This window comes from Canis lupus, chromosome 5 (genome assembly GCF_011100685.1).
Source record: "Canis lupus familiaris isolate Mischka breed German Shepherd chromosome 5, alternate assembly UU_Cfam_GSD_1.0, whole genome shotgun sequence".
NCBI lineage: Eukaryota > Metazoa > Chordata > Mammalia > Carnivora > Canidae > Canis > Canis lupus.
Window position 1 is genome coordinate 48989490 of NC_049226.1, and position 21945 is coordinate 49011434.

At 40.1% G+C, this 21945-nt stretch overlaps 1 protein-coding gene and 1 pseudogene across 10 annotated transcripts in view; one reads left to right on the plus strand and one right to left on the minus strand.

The window, feature by feature from the left end:
• NFIA (nuclear factor I A) overlaps positions 1-21945 on the minus strand; it is a 373258-nt gene that overhangs the window by 151261 nt on the left and 200052 nt on the right. The gene's annotated exons all lie outside the window — the stretch shown is intronic.
• LOC119871877 lies at positions 6355-7037 on the plus strand (annotated as a pseudogene).

A 21945-nucleotide genomic window follows, 5' to 3' on the forward strand; every position in this document is an offset into this window, starting at 1 on the left:
TGATTTTGGCTCAGGCCATGGTCTCAGGGTTGTGAGATCGAGCCTGTGTTGCTCTCCGCACTCAGCGGAGCATCTGATTGAGATTCTCTCTCCCTCTCCTTCTCCCTCTGCCCCTCCCCCTTGCTTGTGTGCGCACGCGCTCTCTCTCTCTCTCTAAACAAATAAAAGCTTTAATAAGACTTCTAAGTGATTCTGGTGCAGTTAAAGTTTGAGAACCATGGTCCTGCATGAACTGTGCCTCTGTCCAGCCCTTCTGTGCTCCTCCTCTCTCACTGCACCCCATCTACCCTACTCTTCCCCCATATATCTGCACGTCCTACTCCCTCACCTCCTTCAGGGCTTTGCTCAAATGTTAACTTCTCAGTTAACGCATCTGTGGCCATCTTTTTCAGAATACAACCTACCCCTGACTCCCCCTTTATCTTCCTTTTCTTCATTTTTCTCCACACTACTTCTCACCATCTGGCACACTACATTATATTTTGATTCTCTGTCTCCATTAATTAGAATGGAAGCTCCTTGGCGGGCAGGGAGTTTAGGTGCTTTATTCACTGATGTAGCCTATGTAGCTAGAAAAGTCTCTGTCACAAAGTAAGTGCTCAATATTTCTTGAGTGTTGAAGGAAGGAATGATTATGTTCTGGTGCTTAGTAGCCATTGACTTGTATAAGGCATCTGACATCTCTGAGCCTCAGTCTACTCATCGATAAAAAGATAGTTTAGGAAAATGAAAAGTATACATAGTGCTCAGCTCATTTTAGTCACTCAATGGTAGCAACTGTGATCATCAGAATAAACTTTTTTTAAAAAATATTTGTTTATTTTAGAAAGAAAGAGTGAGAGTGTGGGGGCAGGGAGGGGTAAAGAGAGAGGGAGAGAATCTCAAGGAGACTCTGTACTGAACATGGAGCCTGACGCAGGGCTCGATCTCATGACCCTAAGATCATGACCTGAGCAGAAATCAAGAGTCAGACACTTAATCAACTGCGCCACCAAGGCGCCCCAGAAAAAACTTATTTCAATATCACTAGAAACAAATGAAGAGTAACGGCTTGAAGTTTCAAAAATATTTTTAAAGTTTGGAGAACATTTGGGAGTGGGTAGTGAGTGTACTAAAGATATATCCCCCTTTCCAGGAACATGTTTTTGGGGCAAAGCATAATCTTCCTATGCTGACATGGGTTTCTCAAAAGGCAGCATTTTTTGATGAATTAAAATAACTAAGGAATTATAAACATAGAGCTTAATTAATCTTCCAAAAACAAAATATGGATTGAATAGGAAACACATTGAAAACTTAGGTTTGTTTGTAGATGTTTTTTCCAAAATATTGCAATAAAATGTTTGGGAACATCTAATAAGACTATTACGTAGCTAGATTTTCCTGCCCCCAAACTAATTTGATTACAAGATAGGTCACAAGGCCTGCATATTTGATTTTTGATGCGTCCATTCTAATTGTTACTATGGACGAAGACTAAACACAAAAAAATAAAACATCCTGTTGGGGAATGATCAACTCAACACACACCACATGTTTTTTCTTCTGTCATTAGTCTAAGGGGGTTTCCAAAAAGACAAAATTCTTAGAAACTAAGTTTTCCCTCGTCATTGCTGCATATTCCCACTTAGGCACTGTCCCGGGACCTCCCAGCTGCTCTCTGGTGACATCAGTTTGAGGTGACGTACTAAAAAATGACCACAGCTAGGAGCTGGGTATTTGGAGAACAAAACCCTCTTTTTTGTTCTGTTATGCTTAAAAGTTCAATATCAGGATATACAAACTCAACAATTTAATACTCCTGAATCCCATGTGGTTTTTACTATGAACAAAAGACCTTTCTAGACTTCCCATCCCAAGCATCCAACACTAGCCCACACCTCTCTGCAATGGATGGACAGGGTCAAAAGAGAAACTGATCACTGTATGGGGGAATGGCAGTTGTCAAAACACATACCTTCACACCTACCACACTCTCCCTTGTGTGAATAACCCTTCTGGTCCTTAGCAACAGTAGCATGTTCATGTAATATTGTAAATGTTTCAGAAAGTTCTCTTTCAAGTTAAAAATAGATCTGCCCTATGACACAGCAATTGCACTGCTGGGGATTTACCCCAAAGATACAGATGCAGCAAGATGCCGGGACACCTGCACCCCGATGTTTATAGCAGCAATGTCCACAATAGCCAAACTGTGGAAGGAGCCTTGGTGTCCATCGAAAGATGAATGGATAAAGAAGATGTGGTTTATGTATACAATGGAATATTACTCAGCCATTAGAATGACAAATACCCACCATTTGCTTTGACGTGGATGGAACTGGAGGGTATTATGCTGAGTGAAGTAAGTCAATCGGAGAAGGACAAACATTATATGGTCTCATTCATTTGGGGAACGTAAAAAATAGTGAAAGGGAATAAAGGAGAAAGGAGAAAAAATGAATGGGAAATATCAGAGAGGGAGACAGAACATGAGACTTCTAACTCTGGGAAACAAACAAGGGGTGGTGGAAGGGGAGGTGGGCGGGGGGGGTGTGACTGGGTGACGAGCACTGAGGGGGGCACTTGATGGGATGAGCACTGGGTGTTATTCTATATGTTGGCAAATTGAACACCAATAAAAAATAAATTTATTATTAAAAAAAAAAGAAAGTTCTCTTTCAGACAAAAGTTATGGGTGGAACTCAAAGAAAAGGTGACTAGGCCAGGAGAGGCTGAGGACTGCCAACAAGCACCTTTGGAAGAAGCACTGGTGTTTGCTTACAATTGTAGGTGAGCTGGCCTCAACAGAACATACCTTTTCACCAACCCCCTTCCCCAAAGAACCCAAAGTTCTTTCCACTTGGGGAAAGTGCTTTCAGACAACAATCTGATATCAATCATTTCTATTTGGAAAAGAATTAAATCAGCATGTTTTCACTCTCTCTCTAAAGGCTCTGCATTCTAAATCATGTTTCTCTTTAGCCAACAACAGATTTTATTCACTGCTAACTAGATCTTCAAGCCATTGGGAAGATACTACAGACGGAATTTTTGAAAATAATCACAAGGGCAAATACCTGTTCTCCCTTTACCCCAGCAAGACCTTTCCTAAAAAGCACAGTTTCTGCCTGTGAGGCCAACTCTTCTTGTCTACTGTGTAAAGTATATGGATCCAGTCTCTAAGCAAGTATTGGTTATTTTAAAAAAAAAATCAATGGGAATTGTTTATGGCTCAGCTTTAATCAAAAGTCTAGCTGTGAGAAATATCTAAAATCATTTGAAGGCTATGAGATCTACCTCCTTGTGTAGACTTTGTAAAGATCATCATGTAAATTTCTCTTTTATAAATTTCTTGATGGATTGGAAGCAAATTACCTTCATGGGTCACTCAAAATTATTTTTATTGAGTTACACATTTGCATTAGGCTCTCAGCTTCTAGTTAGTAGGCCCTTAAAAGAAGCTATCTTAACAAATCCTCTACTGCATCAACTTTAATGGCTTTGAATGTCACTGGAGCAACTCCGTGTCCCCCTGTTGGAAGTTCTACATGGAAATATCAGAACTGTGTGCCAGGTAACACTTTCTCTCTTTGAGGAATTGCTGTGTATCATGTTATGGGTAGTAAGAATCACATAATTAGTCCTGTATATTCCTCTTTTTCCTTTGGCTGCCAGGAAATACAGAACCAAACATATCTCAATGTTATTAACTATGTAGATCTATATTGTAGAATCTTTGTTCAAGTTTTTTCTCTGATTTTGCCTTTCTGCTATTTTAATTTATATATTTCCCAACCCTCATTTTTAAAACTTGTTTATATTTTCCATTTTACTGTACTTATTCTTTATAAGCCATTTGATTTTTCCAAAATGGAGCTATTATATATACACAGATTACATACATACAAACTATGCACACACGCATACACACACGCCTTTATGTCAGCCTGGTAATTAGAAAGATTTCTTTTTTCTTTTCTTTTCTTTTCTCTTTTCTTTTCTTTTTTCTTTTTTCTTTTCTTTCTTTTCTCTTCTCTTTTCTTTTCTTTCTTTTTTTCTTTCTTTCTTTCTTTTTTAAAAAAGATTTTATTTATTTATTTATTCGAGAGAGAGAGAGAGAGAGAGAGAGGCACAGAGACACAGGCAGAGGGAGAAGCAGGCTCCATGCAGGGAGCCTGACATGGGACTCGATCTCGGGGTCCCAGGATCACACCCTGGGCCAAAGGCAGGTGTTAAACTGCTGAACCACCCAGGGATCCCCTTATTTTTTATTTAGATTTTATTTATTTATTTGACAGAGAGAGAGCACAAGCAGGGGGAGCTGCAGAGGAAGAAGGAGAAGTAAGCTCCCCGCCGAGCAGGGAGCCCAATGCGGGGCTCCATTCCAGGACTCAGATCATGACCTGAGCTGAAGGCAGATGCTTAACCAACTGAATCACCCAGGCACCTCTAGTTTTTCTTTTTTTAAAGATTTATTATTTATTTATTTGAGAGAGAGAGAGAGCGTGCACAAGCAGGGGGAGGGGCAGAGAGAGAGGGACAGAATCTCAAGCAGACTTCCCACTGAGTGTGGAGCCCTATGGGGGGCCCCATGTACAGTTCGATCTCATGACCCTGAGATCATGACCTGAGCAGAAATCAAGAGGCAGATATTTAACCCACTGAGCCACCCAGGCACCCCAGAAAGATCACAATTTAATAGTATATTTATTTTCATGGGAAAGAACTATTACATGAAACAGAAATAAAATTGGTTGTACTGGATCATTCACTGTAGAGAAATTATTGTAACACGTTCTATAAATCTCTGTGAGCTAACTACTAATATACAGAAATAGTTGTATTACATTTCAATATCATTTTCTATAATATTATTTTACCAAGTACAAATGAGGATTTAGACTTCATGGACTCTAATTTTTCATGGCCTTGTTCTCCAAAATTTTAGACATGTGTCAGTTTTTTACAATTCACTATATTTATTACTCATGCTCCAGTGAATTGGGGAGAGACCGATTTGAATATCATGTAATTATACTTAGAAGAAGATAGGCAAGAAGATAATGCATAGGAAAGTGTTCTGCAAAACTCCAAGGGATAATACAAATGTTAGCTATTATTACCATTGCCCATAATCATATAAAACATGATTATCAGAGATGCACCAGATCTTCTCATGAATTCAAGTTGTCCTGTGTGTTCCTTCACTGGGTCTCTACAAAATAAGGATACTCAAGAAAACCCTCAGCTATTTGAACACTCTTCAGTCTCATGAGACTGGGACTTAATATCTAACTTTTAAATAGTCTCCCTATAAAACAGAAGAAAAAACCCAAGAGATGAGAGATATTTTTAGCAGAGTTATTTGCCTATTTTTTTCTTTTCTTTCTGGTTATTAAATACAACCGAGCTATTCCCTAATAATCCAGGAAGCACAGAACTAAGACATTAACCAGCCTGTGTTCCAAATTCAAAGGAGGTTAAAAACACAGCATTGTAATACAAACACAGCTTATAAGTACAGCGTGTGTACCTACTGTTCTGCCATTTAAACTTTGAGTAGCTGTACAAACAAGTCTATCTTGAGGAAACAGACTGGGTAATTTTCCATTTGGACTGTTTGAAATTTCACCAAGCGCCTCAAACTTGCAGAAGTCTGTGCTGCCAGACATTCTCTTCAAATTTGTTATCTCTCCTTCTCCCCATTAAGAGTTCCCTTTAACAAAAATGCTTTTCTTAAAGGTTGTGCTTTAAGTAAAAAAAAAAAAAACCAAAAAAAAACCCAACAACTTTAATTTTTACAGACACAGAGATTAAATTTAAAAGAAAAATTAAAGAGGTAACACCCTAGTTTTGGAACATAAGTTAATCTCTTCTCCATAGCCTAAGACAGAGCCAGGTCAAGCTGTCATACTCTTATGTCTTTTCAAAGTTCAGAAAAGAATTTCAAAGATCTAAATAGAAGGTAAAATATGAATCAATGAAAAGATCAAGATGCAAAATTGCTATGGTAGCGGCAGTAAATGCTAACAGCGATGTGAGGGATCTTTAGAGCCTTTTGAGAAAGGATGGAACCATGTAAGGAAAACTTTAGCACTTAGTACATAACTAGAGAAGACTATCTTCTCTTAGCTTCTATAAACCCACTGGATGAAAAATAGCTCTATTAGAAATTATCTTAGATACGCATGAAAGTCCAATTTTCTAAGCCTTAGATCTCCAAATCTGCAAAATGCCTCTTCTACAAATAGAAGTCGGCACTCACCTAGAGTGCTTTTTATAGGAAAGGAAATAGTTGGGATCTTCTTTTCAAATTAATGCACCCACTCTGAACAGAGGGATTTTTCCCTCAGTGTGTTATAAGTTATCAATAACTAAAATAAACTCCAGTTCATTTATGATGGGAGATGAGGGTATTCGTGCATCTGCCAACCTGTGCGCGCTGCCCTTGCCCATGCAGCTTGCAGTCATGACCTCTGGCAAGGCACACATCGGAAAGCCCATTGCGCCTTTCCAGGTCACTGCTGTGGTGGACAGCATCTTCAAGGAGGCGAAGCTTTGCAACTACAAAGGGAAATACTTGGTCCCCTTTTTCTACCCGTTGGACATCACCTTCGTCTGCCCAATGGAGATTACTGGCTTTAGCGAGCATGCCAAAGACTTCGGCAAGCTGCGCTGTGAGATGCTGGGGTCTCCGTGGACTCTCAGTTCACCCACCTGCTTGGATCAACACTCCCAGGAAGGACGGAGGCCCCCTGAACATCCCCTGCTGGCTGCGTAACTAGAAGTTTATCCAAAGATTATGGTGTGCTGAAGGAAGATGAGGGCATTGCCTACAGGGGCCTCTTTATCATCGATGGCAAGGTGTCCCTCTCCAGATCACTGTCAATGATTTGTCTGTGGGGCACTCTGTGGATGAAGTTCTGCAACTGATTCAGGCCTTGCAGTACACGGATGAGCACAGGGAAGTCTACCCGCCTGGCTGGAAGCCAGGCAGTGACACAATCAAGCCTAACATGGACGACAGCAAAGAATACTTCTCCAAACACAACTAGACTGCAGACAGGCGGAAAGCTGTCGGCCCCCACCTACGCCCCTACCTGGATACCCCATGCTGACCCAGGAAAGGCCAGACTTGCCCCCTTAAAACTTCATAGTCCATGACCCTGGAGGGCTTGGTCAAGGCCTTCTCATTCTCCCAGTTGGGAGCTGATGAATGGTGAGCCCTTCCCTAGAGCCCATCTAGCTGGGCGCAGGCCAAAAGGTAACGAATAAAGTATTAGGACAGATTAAAAAAAAAGATGGGAGATGAGGTGTCAAAATATTTTTGAAAATTAGTAGTTTCCATTTTTGAGGGGCACTAGCTAGATGCCAAGAGCACTGCGCTAAATGCCTTTTATGCATGATCTCATTTAAGCTCTTAACAACTATGAGGTAGGCACTATCTTTATTCTGGTTTACAGAAAAGGAAATCAAGGCTCAGGGAAGAATAGTTACTTATTCAAGGTCACAGCTACTTAACAACCAAGCCAGCAGTGAAACCCAGTTTTCTGGGTTCCTAATCCGATACTGTCTTCAACATTCTGGGTGAATGATGGGGTGGGATTAAGACATGAACTCTAATGACAGTGAGAGTCTGCCATGTGTGTGAACTGATAGCATCTTTGATTTATGTTGCAAGGAGAACCGAAAAGGTAAAGCTAAAACATGAAGGTCATACTTGTGCACACTGTGCCTTCCTGTCATCCCCCATTTTCACCTTTTGCAAGCCATACCAGACTATTTGGTTCTTTTCCAAGCTCACCATAAAGTTTTAGATCACACAGAGCCTGTGGGGGCTATTTCTACTGATTTGGAATGTGCCTCACTCTTCTCTGCTGGGGTGAAATCCAACTCTCCATTCCCTGTCCCTGAAGTCTGAATTAAAGCATTCTCTCTACTATCTTCTCAGGAGACTTTGTTTTGTTCTTAGAGCATGTAGCATATCTACCCTATATTATTATTAGAGGCATATACACCCATCACCTGCAGAAAAAAAGCATGTCTCTTAAAGGACTGCACCCAAACCATCTTTGTATCATCCATATACCTCACACAGCACCCTGAATGCAGCAGGCACTCAATCAATGTTTCGTGTATAGTTAAAATAGGACACTTACAGTCTACTACTACAACATTTATATCAAAGAAAGGACTATTCCCAAAGGAAGTAGGAAGTATTTTTGCTCACTCTTCTTTTTGAAAGGATTTTTCAGACAGGCTATCGCCATTCCAAGGAAGGTAATGGGGCTATTTTTCTGTTTAGGAACCAGTGGTTTAAGTAATGTAAGCTATGGATCAGTGGTTTGCAATGATGGGGCTGATCGAAAGACAATCACACTCAGCACTGCTAAGGTTAATGGCACTGCCTCTGATAGGGGAAATATCACAGTGGAAGATAGGGAAGAAACCAATAAAAACATTTACACACACCTTTAATGGTATGCAGCGTAGAACCCACTTAAATGAATCCCAACTAATGAAAACATCTTGAAAAGAGAGTGATTTTTAGAGAAACCTTTTATCTACAGGTCTTATATTTATAGAGCAAACCTTTTAGATGAATACAGGGTAAAAAAAGAATTAAACGAGTAATTGTTGTGACTCATTGTGGTTCATATAACTTGCATCAGGCCAGTGAAATGAATGAACCATTTAACGAAGAAGGCTCTTCTCTACCAATTTATGTCATATATGTCAGATTATAAATAGCCTCCTCGGTAGGCACCACAAAGCAAAAAACAAGGTCTTGGGAATGACTGACTCTTGCTTGTCCTGCTGTACCTCTACGTGGGCACGGTTTCAGACTTTTCTGAGAAGAGTGGCTGAACAAATTTGGTTCCACCAGAAAAGTGCATAAAAAGGCAAACATACCATAGCCCTCCCAATATATATTGGACATATGCTTTGAAACTTACTATCTTTTCATTTTTTTTTTTTTAGATTTTATTTATTTATTTATTCATGAGAGACAGAGAGAGAGAGAAAGAGGTAGAGACACAGGCAGAGGGAGAAGCAGGCTTCACGCAGGGAGCCCGACGTGGGACTTGATCCTGGGTCTCCAGTCATGCCCTGGGCTGAAGGCGGCGCTAAACCACTGAGCCACCCGGGCTGCCCTATCTTTTTATTTTTTTTTCTTTTTCTTTTTTAAAATGAGCTTTGATATCTTGAGGACACAAGTATTTGGTAGGCAGAGGTCATAATGGATAGAAATGGAGACTCAAAAGCAGAGGTAAGAGTTGGAATCAGAAGGTGCTCAAAACTTCTAAAACTGTAGACATAATCTGCCAAAGATTTAAATTCTATGCTTGATAGATCTTTCAGACCAGTGGCTTAAGAAAGAAGACACTAATATTTCCACTTAAGACCACTAAACACACATAAGAATTACTGGAAACAATCGTGTTCCTATAACCCTCACCATCTAGTGAAATACATCTTTTTGCCAAAACAATAAACATGCTGGGCTTGAGCCTATTTTGTCTCTAAGCTGACTGTCCCAGAAAAAGAAAAACTGAAATAAAAGCCAACTAAAAGTGTATCTGAATGTCACTGGAGTGAATATACTCAGTACAAACAAGAAAAATGGCTATAGATTCAAGGAAGTTTAAGAATGAGGTCAAACACTAATATGCTAACATCGTCTAAAGATTCCTTAAATGTATTCTGAATCAACTGGAATGTCATTATTAGAAATTGTGAGTTTCATTTATTTGTTTGAGCGATTTGAGGTAATTCTAGGTGCTTACATTTTTAAAAATTATCTTTGAAAATTTTAGAATTCTAGGTTAGCTTGGGAATAAAGGGAAAAAATGATAAATATGGAAAGAATACCTTTCAGTGTCCTTAGGACTCTGTGGGCATGGGAGAGAAGTTGTGGGCTAAACGGTAAAATATGCTTCCAGAGGTGAGGAACATTCATTTCCCATGCAACAGCTTTGTAACCGTATTCACCTGAAAACGAGTACTGTTAGGTTGACTGAAAAAAAGATGTGGAATATACTAATTTTGTCTCCTAGCATTTGTCTGGAGACCAGGGCTAGAAATGAAGGAATTCCTCATTCTATTTCTTAAAAAGTGTTTGCGGATATCTCATCATATCTTTTTTTTCTTTTTAAAGATTTTACTTATTTGAAAGAGAGACAGCACGCCAGAGAGAGAGCACAAGTGTGTGTGGGGGAGCGGTACAGAGGGAGAGAGAGAGAGAGGCAGACTCCCTGCAGAGCAGGGATCCTGATGCGGGCCTCAATCCCAGGACCCCGGGATCATGACCTGAGCCGAAGGCGGATGCTTAGCTGACTGAGCCACCCAGGCAACCCCTCATTATATCTTTACTAAATTCTAGGCAGCAAGAAGAGCAAGAATCAGTAGTCCCGTTTCATAGACGAAGAAGCTAAGGCACAGAGAGGTTAAGTACCCTTTCCCAAGTGCATCTGAATGTTTTAAAAGCATCTCACGGCCAGATAAGTGACAAAGTCAAGGCTCTGGCCTCGGTTTCCAATCCCTCTTTTACCCATGCACCTGTCGAAGTTCAAATTGGAGGGCCACCCTCTCTTCCTTTCAAAAAACAGTTCCTCCAGTAAGTGAAGTTATCAAACCCATCACCTTCCTCAAATTTTACCCACTTTCTAGATAGACCCTACAAGATCATGAAAAAGAAGAGTGAGCAAGAGAGACATCATGTCTTACATTTATGCTTTCCCATAAAGTATAGGTTACTTATTAGAATTATTAGTTGGCCTTTCTTTTCACATGTGTACTTGCTTACATGCTTACACAGAGCCTACTTCTATTTATTCTTGCATTCCTTCCTTTTGCTCAGCCTCTTATGGCACAAAGATCTTTTCATGTCTAAGTCAGTTTTGCCACATAACCTGCACATCTCTCACAGTTTGACTAGTCACACCTGGTTCTGACTCACATACCGTCTTCTGTTGGAGTGCTACACCTAGGAAAACCGACGACTACAGGCAGATGAGGACAGTGGTGGCGGCAAAAAGGGAAGACTATCAAATGTGCAGCCTGAACTCCTGCCACTCCTGGCCAAGACCTGGGGAAAAACTTTCCTCCCTCACTTGGCAGCAAACTTCCCATGTCTTGCCAGAAAAACCATCTTGCTGTGTTGCCTATATCACAGGCACACCTTCCCCCACCCCGATATCATATGCACTCTCCCACCAGGTATCATAGGCACGCCCTCTCCCCCCAGTATCATATGCAAACCCCCCCCCCACCAAGTATCATAGGCCCTCCCTCCCTGGTATCATAGGCACCCCCCTCCAGGTATCACAGTCTCCCCACCCCCCGGTATCATGAACACCCACCCCCGCCTCCAGGTATTATAGGCATACTTCCCACCCTCAATCCAGTAAGCAAAATTGCAAGCTGCTTGACTGGCCATCTAAGCACTGAACATAGGAAAATATGGGCTGGGAAATTCATGCTCTAAGCGGAGGCCCACTGAATACGGATGACATCACTTATGATCTCCCCTGGAGCAGGCTTTTATGGAGAGCTCATATTGCACACACACTACACAAGATAAACAGAGATGTTATAAGGCATGAGAGATGCATTTCGTTCTGCATTTACAACAAACGATTGTCGACACAGACTCCATGGCAGGCACTGTGCTACAGGAAAACCACAAAACAGTAAGTAAGAAAGAATAAACAGTCCTTGCCTTCACGGAGTTTACAATCTGCTTTATAATAGTACTGGCCTTTGCCGACACTCTTCAGAGAATCACATGCAAAAAGATGTGATATTAAAACTGCAATAATTCAATTCGGAATTCTAAATACGTGACTTGCCAATAAACTTCACAACTTGTTGGCAAATTAAAGGAAATGTTTCAATAGCCTTTCAAGTAGCTTTCCAATTCTGGTTTCTTTTGGGAGGAGAAGCAAGAAGGCAAAGAAAAGCAGAGTAATACTATAGGAGAAAGAAGGCAGGACAAGTGCTGGACCTCAAAGGCTTCAGTTCCACTGCTCATCGTGTTATTTCGGGCACATCACTGAACTTCTCTGGGCTCCAACAGTCCTGTAACTGATGCCTGGAACAGTGTCTGGCATACAGCAGATGTTTGCTAAATAAATGTTGATTGAGTGAGTGAATAGAATATGTGAAGATTTGGTGTGAATATTTCTGTAGTTCACAGTAAACATGAAGAAATTAGAGATAAGAACAGTCAAGTAACAGAAATTTCTGTAATGTGCTTATGTCCCAAATGAAACTTCACTCGTAAATAGTGTCAGAGTGGCTGAGTGCCAACAGGGAAATGTGGGACTGTGTCTGCCCGTTATACTCTCTTGCCATGTCCCTCAGGCTTGAATTTTTATAACAATCTAAACTCAACAAATGGATTTTCTCTGATTCCAACCCACTAGGCTAGTACCTTGGCTAGCAAATTCACCAGTGCCATGCTAAGCTTTCTTTTCAATATTTACGGAATATAAGGCAATTTTGGGTTTTAGCCTTGAGCGCGTCAGATTTTGACAGCTTAGAAATGTCATCCTTAGAGCAAGGACTTTTCACATTCACAGAGTTCTGGCTCTAACTATTCTCTAAATGCAAATGCAAATATCCTTGACCAGAAGACCTTGAGCATCATGTTCTAAGAATGTTAGTGAGATTACATGAAGTTCTTTTTAACTGTATTAGTTTCCACCCAACATCTACTCAATTGAATTAGAGTAAAGTGGGGGAAGGCCTATGTTCCAAAGGTGGATGCCAAAGAAGTCACACTTTAATTTTGTCTCCATCTCTCCTTTCTGGATGCTTTTCTGTTGACCAGTCAGCAAGCTTCATTCCAAGGAGAGTGCGCTATATGGCCGGCCAGTGAAGAATTAAATAGGATACAACTGGTGTATTAGACACTGGTCAGAAACACTCTGCCTCTGCCAAAGGGAGCCTTATGTGATGGGCCTAATGCTCTTTTTGCTTGACAAGGACCTTGTGTTTTCCCTCTCATATATAGCTAGTGAATCCCATTTATTAACCAAGCGTACTAGGGCTCAGTGGTTGAGCTTCTACCTTTGGCTCACATTGTGATCCGGGGGTCCTGGGATCCAGTCCCGCATTGGGCTCCCTGAGGGGAGCCTGCTTCTCTCTCTGCCTATGTTTCTGTCTCTCTCTCTCTCTCTCTCTCTCTCTCTCTCTCTGTGTCTCTCATGAATAAATAAATAAAATCTTTAAAAAAAAAAAAGAGTACTAGAATTCATTGATTAGGAAAATACACCGATGGTATTTTTTTAGCGATAAAGTGAACTCCCAAGAACATAAATTTGCAAAATTGAAGGAAATACGAGATAGTGAAACTCCTCTGTGTTTACAAGTTAACAAGAACAAAAAGAGGCTCAGAAAGAAGAGGGTAGGAGACAGAACAGGCTGCTGTGGTAATGTGGCACCGTGGCCTAAGTGGTTTTTAAGAGCAGAATTGTTTAAAATCAATGTCAAGTGGTTTGTGTGTTCTGAGATATAACCTAAGTGCTCCCTCCCCAACCCTGCCACCTTACAACTTCACCAAAGTCAACTACTTCCATAATTTCTATGTATGTAGTATAGAAGTATAATGAAGGGGGTGAATCCCACACCTGGGTGCAGGGCCTGGATAAGGCTATGGAGAAGCCTCAATTAACTCAGCAAATAAAGGAATCTACAGCTAGAAGGGGACTTGAGCCCGAAAGCCCTCTCCAAAATGTTAAAAAATCCTGTGGTAGACATTAGATTTCTTCAGTGTGCGGGACAGAGGTCTCGAGCTAATTCTAAGGGGCAAGGAGACCATAGGTAACATCTGGAAATCTACATACATTTCAATATTTATATTAAATATCCAATAAATCTCTTTTATGAACACCTAAAACTTAACTATTGCTGCCTCTTGAGTAGCTTTTTATCTCTTGTACCACCTTCATCATGGGCCCCAAACACTTGAAATACCTTCGGAAAAACACAATCACATTTGATGGCAAATTGTGTTTAAATGTGCACCCAATGAGAACTGCATCTTAACCTCATTTATCTTTATGTCCCCATCATCTAACACAAGGATTCTCACATATATTAATAAACACTAGTATGATTGGGCAAAGATGAATTGGAAAGAGGAGAAATTACCTATAATTACCTATTATTTTTCCCTTAAAAGACGTTAAAATCCTAAATTGGTGGTTACCAGGGTGGGGGGGAATAGAAGAGATACTGTTTAAGCATGTATACTTGCAATTAGTAGATAAAGAAGTCCTAGAGACCTAGCATACAGTACAGTGATTATAGATGACAAAACTGAATTATCAACATTATTAGAGACTAATTTTAATCATTCCCAACACTCAAAGACATGATAATTACATAACGAGGTAGAGATGTTAGCTGTTGGAGATCATACTGCCATGAATCAAATCAATATGTTGTATACAATTAAACTTACACAATGTTATATGTCAAACACATCTCAATTAAAAACAAAAGACTCTGAACTCCTGAGGACAAGATCTATTCATTCACTCATTTAATCACTCATTCATTCATTCCAAAAACATTTATAGTGCCAGACATTGTGTTTGAAGTACAGCACGATGGTGGCTCAGCAGTTGAGCTCCTGCCTTTGGCCCAGGGTGTGATCCTGGAGTCCTGGGATCGAGTCGAGCTTTGGGCTCCCTGTGTGTAGCCTGCTTCTCCCTCTGCCTGTATCTCTGCCTCTCTCTCTCTGTGTGTGTCTCTCATGAATAAATAAATAAAAACTTTTAAAAATATGAAGTGCAGCATGAATATTAGTTTCTGCCCTCAAGGAGTATACAGTTAACATAGTTGTCTCCTCAAAATACATGTTAGGGGGACTTAAAGAAAATAATAGGGCTTCTATTCATATTTATTTTGCATCCTCTAAAAAATAACAATGAATTAGTTATTAATTTTTTTTATTTATGATAGTCACACACACACACAGAGAAAGAGAGAGAGAGAGAGGCAGAGACACAGGCAGAGGGAGAAGCAGGCTCCAGGCACCAGGAGCCCGATGTGGGATTCGATCCCGGGTCTCCAGGACCACGCCCTGGGCCAAAGGCAGGCGCTAAACCACTGCGCCACCCAGGGATCCCTGAATTAGTTATTAATAATGCCATGTTCCTCACTTGGTACATACGTCAGATGGTGACACGTTGCCCATAGTACACGAGGTATCCCTAGCAAAATGCAGAATAACTGCACACCCACTCTTACTCGCTTCACTTTCAGCACACTCTGACATATCACTGTTTTCAGGTGTCAGTATTCAGTTGAAAAGACTGGGAGATCATCTAGTTTTAACTAGTTAACTGCCATCACTACCACCACCACAAGTGTGACATCACCGTTGTCATTTCCTAACCTCAGGGTTGTAATTTCCCTGGGAAGAGGGAACAGGACAGATAGAAGATACACTGAAAACCTTACAATACAAGCTATTGGAGATTATTATAGTTGCTCCAAAACATTTCAGAGCACCTCACTACCCATTATTTCTGTTGAGTCTCAAAGTCTAATTGGGAAAATGAAAAATGAAGTAGCACCTCCTCTGCCACTCACTTACTGCTGACCATGGATTTGTGCCTCAACATCCCTGAATCTCATTTTCCTCATCTTCTCAGAACTATTATGCCAAATTAAGATAACATATCCAAATGATTTAAAGTTTCTAGTATGTAATATTATACAACTATGGTCAGTTCTCTTGCCTCTCCAATTGACGCACAGAAAGAATCTATACAGAGAGAGATCTGAGCCTGGAACTCAAATATTCTACACAATTATGTATGACCAGGCTGCCCAAACTTTCTTTAGATCTTGTATTCCAAAAGTATGCTTTCCTGATCAATTTATGTAGAGAAGTGCTGCCTCAGTCTCCTATTTTGAGCTGTTTCACCATTGACCTTCACTATCAATTCTGCTCAGGTAGAATTGAATTCAGCAATATCTAGTGGAAAAAATGAGTGGAAGGAAAAAATATAGAGATGCTAGACAGCTTATGGCCACAACCAGTCTTGTCTGAGTCTTACTGGAACCTGCTTTTATCTTCTCTCTCCTTCCATTAAGAAAAACTTAAAGGCTATTATTATTCAACCACTGGTCCGTAGTTGAGGCTTCTGTATCTTTTCTCTACTAAGGATATCTTGTAATATTTTCCTATCATGGAGCCTATTTCTCAAAGTATTTAATTTGCCACCTTCATTAAATAATGGATAATTCATCTCTCCCCCACCTTTTACCTAATGAATCCAAACTATAAATCTCTGTAAGTGTTAAGATAACCAGTGAGTTCATAAATGGAGTCAAAAGCAAAAATCTTCAGCCTGTGTAGCTTTTTCTAGGAGGAAAACGCATAATTTCTTTTAAGATTTTTCTTTTCACCGCCTTCGGGAACCACCAGTTGGCAACCATTCCATTGGTGAAAAGAATGTGTTAGTGTGTGCGGAGTTTACCTATATGTTATTTCATGATACCAATTTGCAAATCTGCTAGAACTCAAAGGACATGCATGTTCTAAACACTACTACTTTTAGAACTGGCTGATGCTCTGACAACAAGGTACTTCATTGTCCCCCTCTCTATCATTAAGGATCTTACTTATAGTCCAAAGCTGCAAGAATGCATTTAATGGAAAAGCTTTCAGTTTGGGCAGCATTTGCAATTTTAAGAGAAGATAAACCTCTCCATGGAGTTAACATGATCTGTGAATGTGGGACATGCTAGGAGTCAGATATCCTAATGAACTTGGTCTTACTCACTTGAATTGGAGAATTAACCGATTCTTTTAAATAATTCAGAAATCTAAAATCAAAGGGATGAGGTACAAGTTTCGATTGCACTTCACCAACAACGGGGAACAGAAATAAACATTTTATGTTTTCAATAAATACATTCGTACCTCTTTTGTCACTGCAATACCTTCAAATTTATTGGCAATCATAATTGTTTTATGCCATTTGACAAACTTGATGGCATCTGGTATAAATATCTCACAGCTCATCTCATTTGATACTCTCTGTCTCCAGCAGAAAAATCAAGTGAAAATTCAGTCCACTGTTGAAAACCATTAAAAAATCAAGTACTCATAATACTTGAGATTATAGGGAAAGAGAGTAAAGAATGTTCAGAAGAAAAACAAGAATGTAATTTGGCCCCTCAAATATCTGAAGCAAGAAAAAAAAATGTGTTCTGGATCGCCCCTCTGGCAATATGGCTCCTGTCTATTAGGCAATGAGGCAGGTGAAAGAGAAGGCGGGCTATACGTGATTGACTATCTACCACGGATCACCGCAAGTTCTAGGTGCTTTACATACCAACATACATCCATATATAAAATCTGTACAGAAACAGTCCTGTTAGTTCTGAGGACATAGTTAAACCTGTGGGAGCCTGAGCAAGGCTGAGGCAGATACCTGGGAGGATGAGATAAGGAATAAAGGAAGAGATGACAATCCCAGATGAGAGAAAAACATGAGGAAGGAAAAGGAACTAACATTGTTTAAGCTCAAAACAAAACAGTGACAAAAACACATTTCCTGGGAAGGTGATGACATCCCACCTTATAAATGAGGAAACATAAGTCCAAGAGTTCAAATTACTTGCTCAAATTCACATAATCAATAAGATATGGAACCAGAAGCTGAATGCTGTTCTTTCTATAACACAATGTCATGATTAAGCAATTAGACCCTGGAATTAGAGTAAGCTTGAGTACACTTTCCACCTTCTGGATGGTGGACAAACTATTTAAATTCTTTGTGTCTCAGTTTCTTCATATGTAAAATGGGCATGCTAATCGTACCTCTTTCTGTAAGGTTCTATTAGGATTAAATAAGGAGAAGAGAAATCCCAGCACGGTGCTTTGCTGTGGTGGCCATGAAAATGAGCCATCAGATCACTTGCTACAAGGAGCATAACTGCCTGATAACCCCAGCTGCCATTCCTCTGTTCAAAGGCCATCCTTCCTCCAGGATATTCCAGCCAATGACTAAGGGGGAGAATACTAATGTGGACCCAATCCAGTGGGACACACAACTTTTTCTTTTTCTTTTTTCTTTTTTTTTTTTTTTTGAGAGACAGGGAGAGAAAGAGAGAGTGCAAGGGGCAGAGGGAAAAGGAAAGAGAGGCTCAAGCAGGCTCTACGTTCACCACTGAGCCCAATGAAGGGCTCAATCTCACGACCCTGAGATTGTGAACTGAGGGCAAACCAAGAGTCAGACAATCAACTGAACCACCCAGGCACCCCATGGGACATAGAACTCTTAAAACAGGTGATTTTGGCTCAAAGACTCTCCTGTACAAAAACTTTCTTAGAAACTTACTGATATGTGAGAGGCTTCCAACCCAATCCTCCTTCCTTCCCCATCTCCTTCCACAGGTATCAGGTCAGTATTGTGGTGTGAAAGCTCTCCCAGTTAACTCTTGCTCCCTCTCTTTATATTTAATAGGCTTTACCCCAAATAAATCCATGCACATATAATTCCACCAGGGCATATTCTTTCTGAAAGATTCAAAGTAACAAGCCAGCATGCAGGAAGTCCACAATGAATGTAAGCTCTTACCATGATTATGACCAAAAATCATTATTTTTATCATTATCTGGCTCTACAGCCCAGTAGAGTTTAATCTTGATTTTCCAAACTATTTTCCTTGAATCTGTGAACATTATTCTTTATTTTAAATGGGAGATCACACTGTGTTTTTGTAACATATTCTGACAAGGTTTGTCACACCTAGCAAAACAGTCCTCAATTACAAACGAAAACATATATATTTCGTTTCCCAGATAGCACATGAAAAATATGGCACCTTCTATTTTCAGGTCTATCTGAATTGTCTTTTGTCTACCTCACCTTTGAATGTGGAATTTCCCAGTCTTCATTATTTGACCGATTTTCTACTTTCACCATCTTTCATGAAGCAAATAATCTGCTGATAACTAAATCTTGTAATAAAGTATACTTCCTCTGCATTTGTTCTGAAGAAGTGACTCACATACTGTCCAATGGCTTACTCAATTGCTATCCCACTAATTAAACTTACAAATTTACTTGCATAGGCTGAATGGCTCTCAACTACTATACTGTACCTATTGACTGTGCCTTACAAGAGGCTTATTGTTCCAAGATAACTACTGGACTAGGTACCAGCAGATGCAGGAGGAATGGAATTTAAGTAGTCAACTCGTTAGAACTTTGCGGTTCTCTTCCCAGGGTTCATTTTCAGTGGGTGAAATTCCAGTGGTTTGACCCTTTGTGATCAGTGAAATTATCACAGACTAATCAAACCTTTCCATATGCTGCTGTTACTACTGTACACAGGACTGTGTGGCCAATTAGGACTGGTTGCCAGATAAAATGTAGCAGTTACTTTAAGTAAACACTTTTTAAAAATAGGAGTATATCCCATTTAATACTAAAAAATTATGCATCGTTTATTTACATGAAGTTCAAATTTAACGTGGTGTCCTCCATTTTTATTGCTGAATCTGGTAACTAGTAGGGAGAAAAATGAAGCTTCATGGTAAATGTACTTGAGACCTGGGGGCTTATGATCTAAATGGTGTCATGAGATAAGGGATAAGCTAGAAACCCACAGATTTAGATTTCCATTAAATGAAAAAGGAATCGTTTGCATGAGTGGGTATGTGAAGTCAAGTATCCCACGTAAGTAACTCAGCTTTTAGTATGACATGCATTAAAAAAAAAAAAAAAAACAAAAAACCTCTGGGGATACTAAAGGATGTTGCCATGGTAGATAAGAGATTCTCTCTCTCTCTCTCTCTCTTTCTCTCTCTCTCTGGCAATGTTACAAATCAGGTCTTTGTCTATAGCTCTGCACTATACTCTATGCTTGCTTTGCTCGTCACTAAACATTAAGCATCTTGGATCCCTGGGTGGCGCAGCGGTTTGGCGCCTGCCTTTGGCCCAGGGCGTGATCCTGGAGACCCAGGATCGAATCCCACATCAGGCTCCCGGTGCATGGGGCCTGCTTCTCCCTCTGCCTATGTCTCTGCCTCTCTCTCTCTCTCTGTGACTATCATAAAAAAAAAAAAAAAAAAAAAAAAAAAAAAAAAAAAAAAAAAAACATTAAGCATCTTGTATATGGTAGGGGCTCAGGATATATTTACTATATCAAGAAATGAATGGAGTTGGAATGTGCATAGCTCTATAGACCATATCACAGCTTACCAAGGAGCTGCCAGGTCCTTTCCCTGGCCTAGAAGGTCTGATACAATTTTGTTTCCTGCTATCCCCATTTCCAATCACTCTCTCCTTCATTCATGCCCCTAAAGCCACACACTGGTTACTGTTCCTCCCACATCCCTGAAAGCCTTTACATTTACTGATCTCTCCTTTAAGACTCAAAGTCCATAATGTCTGCATAGTTCTCTTCTTTACCTTCTTCAGGTCTGAACTCAAATGTCAACAGATCAGAAAAGCTGATCCCCATGCATGCTATGTAAAATAGCACCCATACCCTCCACTGTTCAACCCCTTATCTGTCCCCATTTTTCTTTGTAATATTTAATATCACTGGGCACATGACATACGTATTATTAGTTAGTTCACTGTCTGTTCCCCCCCGAAGGTAAGCTTTGTTCAGTGCAGTGCCCGGTTCTTAAGATGTACTAGCTAAATATTTGTTGAGTGGATAGACAAATTAAGCCTTTTCCCCCTTACTAGACTATCAGGTTTTCAACAACAAGATGTCTGGTCCATGGTTGTATTCCCTCAATGCATCTAAGTACATTGACCAAATGTACCCAGCAGATTCTTAATAACTATCTGTTGAATTACTTATGAGAAAACTGAGGAACAAAGTCTTTAAGTGACTTGGACAACTGATTTTCTCTTAAGAGATGCTCAATGTCAGACTTATAATGGCAACTCTCCCTTACTGATTTGACCTATTCGGAAGCTGTGATTCAGTTTCTCCTTTCTCATCTCTTGAGTTTACAAATGCTGCTTACTGAGCAGCTCTCTGGCTGCAAAATACCTACAGAGATCTAAGAAAACAATGACTTGGAGATTGTTGGAAGCCTATTATTACTTTGCTGGGCCTTTCCACAACATCCTTTCCATTTCTCTCTTTGGATATGCACCATATGATACCTGCGAATAAGGCCTATGAGACCCCCTTGTTGCCTTTGGGTTAAAATCAACCAGGTACAGAAGTGAACAACTGAGATGGGGCAGAGTAATCGGCAGTAAATATTATCCTCCCCCCACCTCTATTTGAGCTATCCCAGTAGATTTCCTTAACGATAAGCTAATGCCAAGGGAACAGAGTTGCCTGGAGCTGAGTAAAACCTGAAGAAGAGAAAAAGAATGGGGAAGCTGTAGGGAGAAAAGGTGCCAAAAATCCTTGTGGCCACATGAATTTTTGTAGCAGACAACTAATCAATCTGGATTAGTGACTCCAAATCCCCAAATAAATTATTTATATTACATTCAGTTTTCTAATATTACCCACAAATGGATAATTCCTTCCCAAAAATAATATACAGGCTTTAAATCAACAAATTCACACTCAAGTGTCAAATCAGACCCTATTATTTGTGGCAAGGAAAGCTCATTCACTATTCCTGACCCAAACTAGCCTCCCTGATATCTCACTGGGCTAATTTTTAATTGATGGAAAGGTATCCTAAAGGGACCATTAAAAGTATCCTGCAGGTCCTTCTAAGGTCCTTCTCTGTCAAAGGGTCCTATCAGAGTTGTTCGGGCTCAGATCACAGAGAAAACAGAACAATAGCAGATGGAGCTGCAGATAAACACCAGGTGTACCTTCTACCACACTGTGATTTGATGACGGCTCCTCATTTGGTTTTTTTTCTGAGCCCAATTCAAATACTACATTAATTGTATTGCTTCATATTTTTGGAATCAAGATCTACAGATAGATTTACGTGAT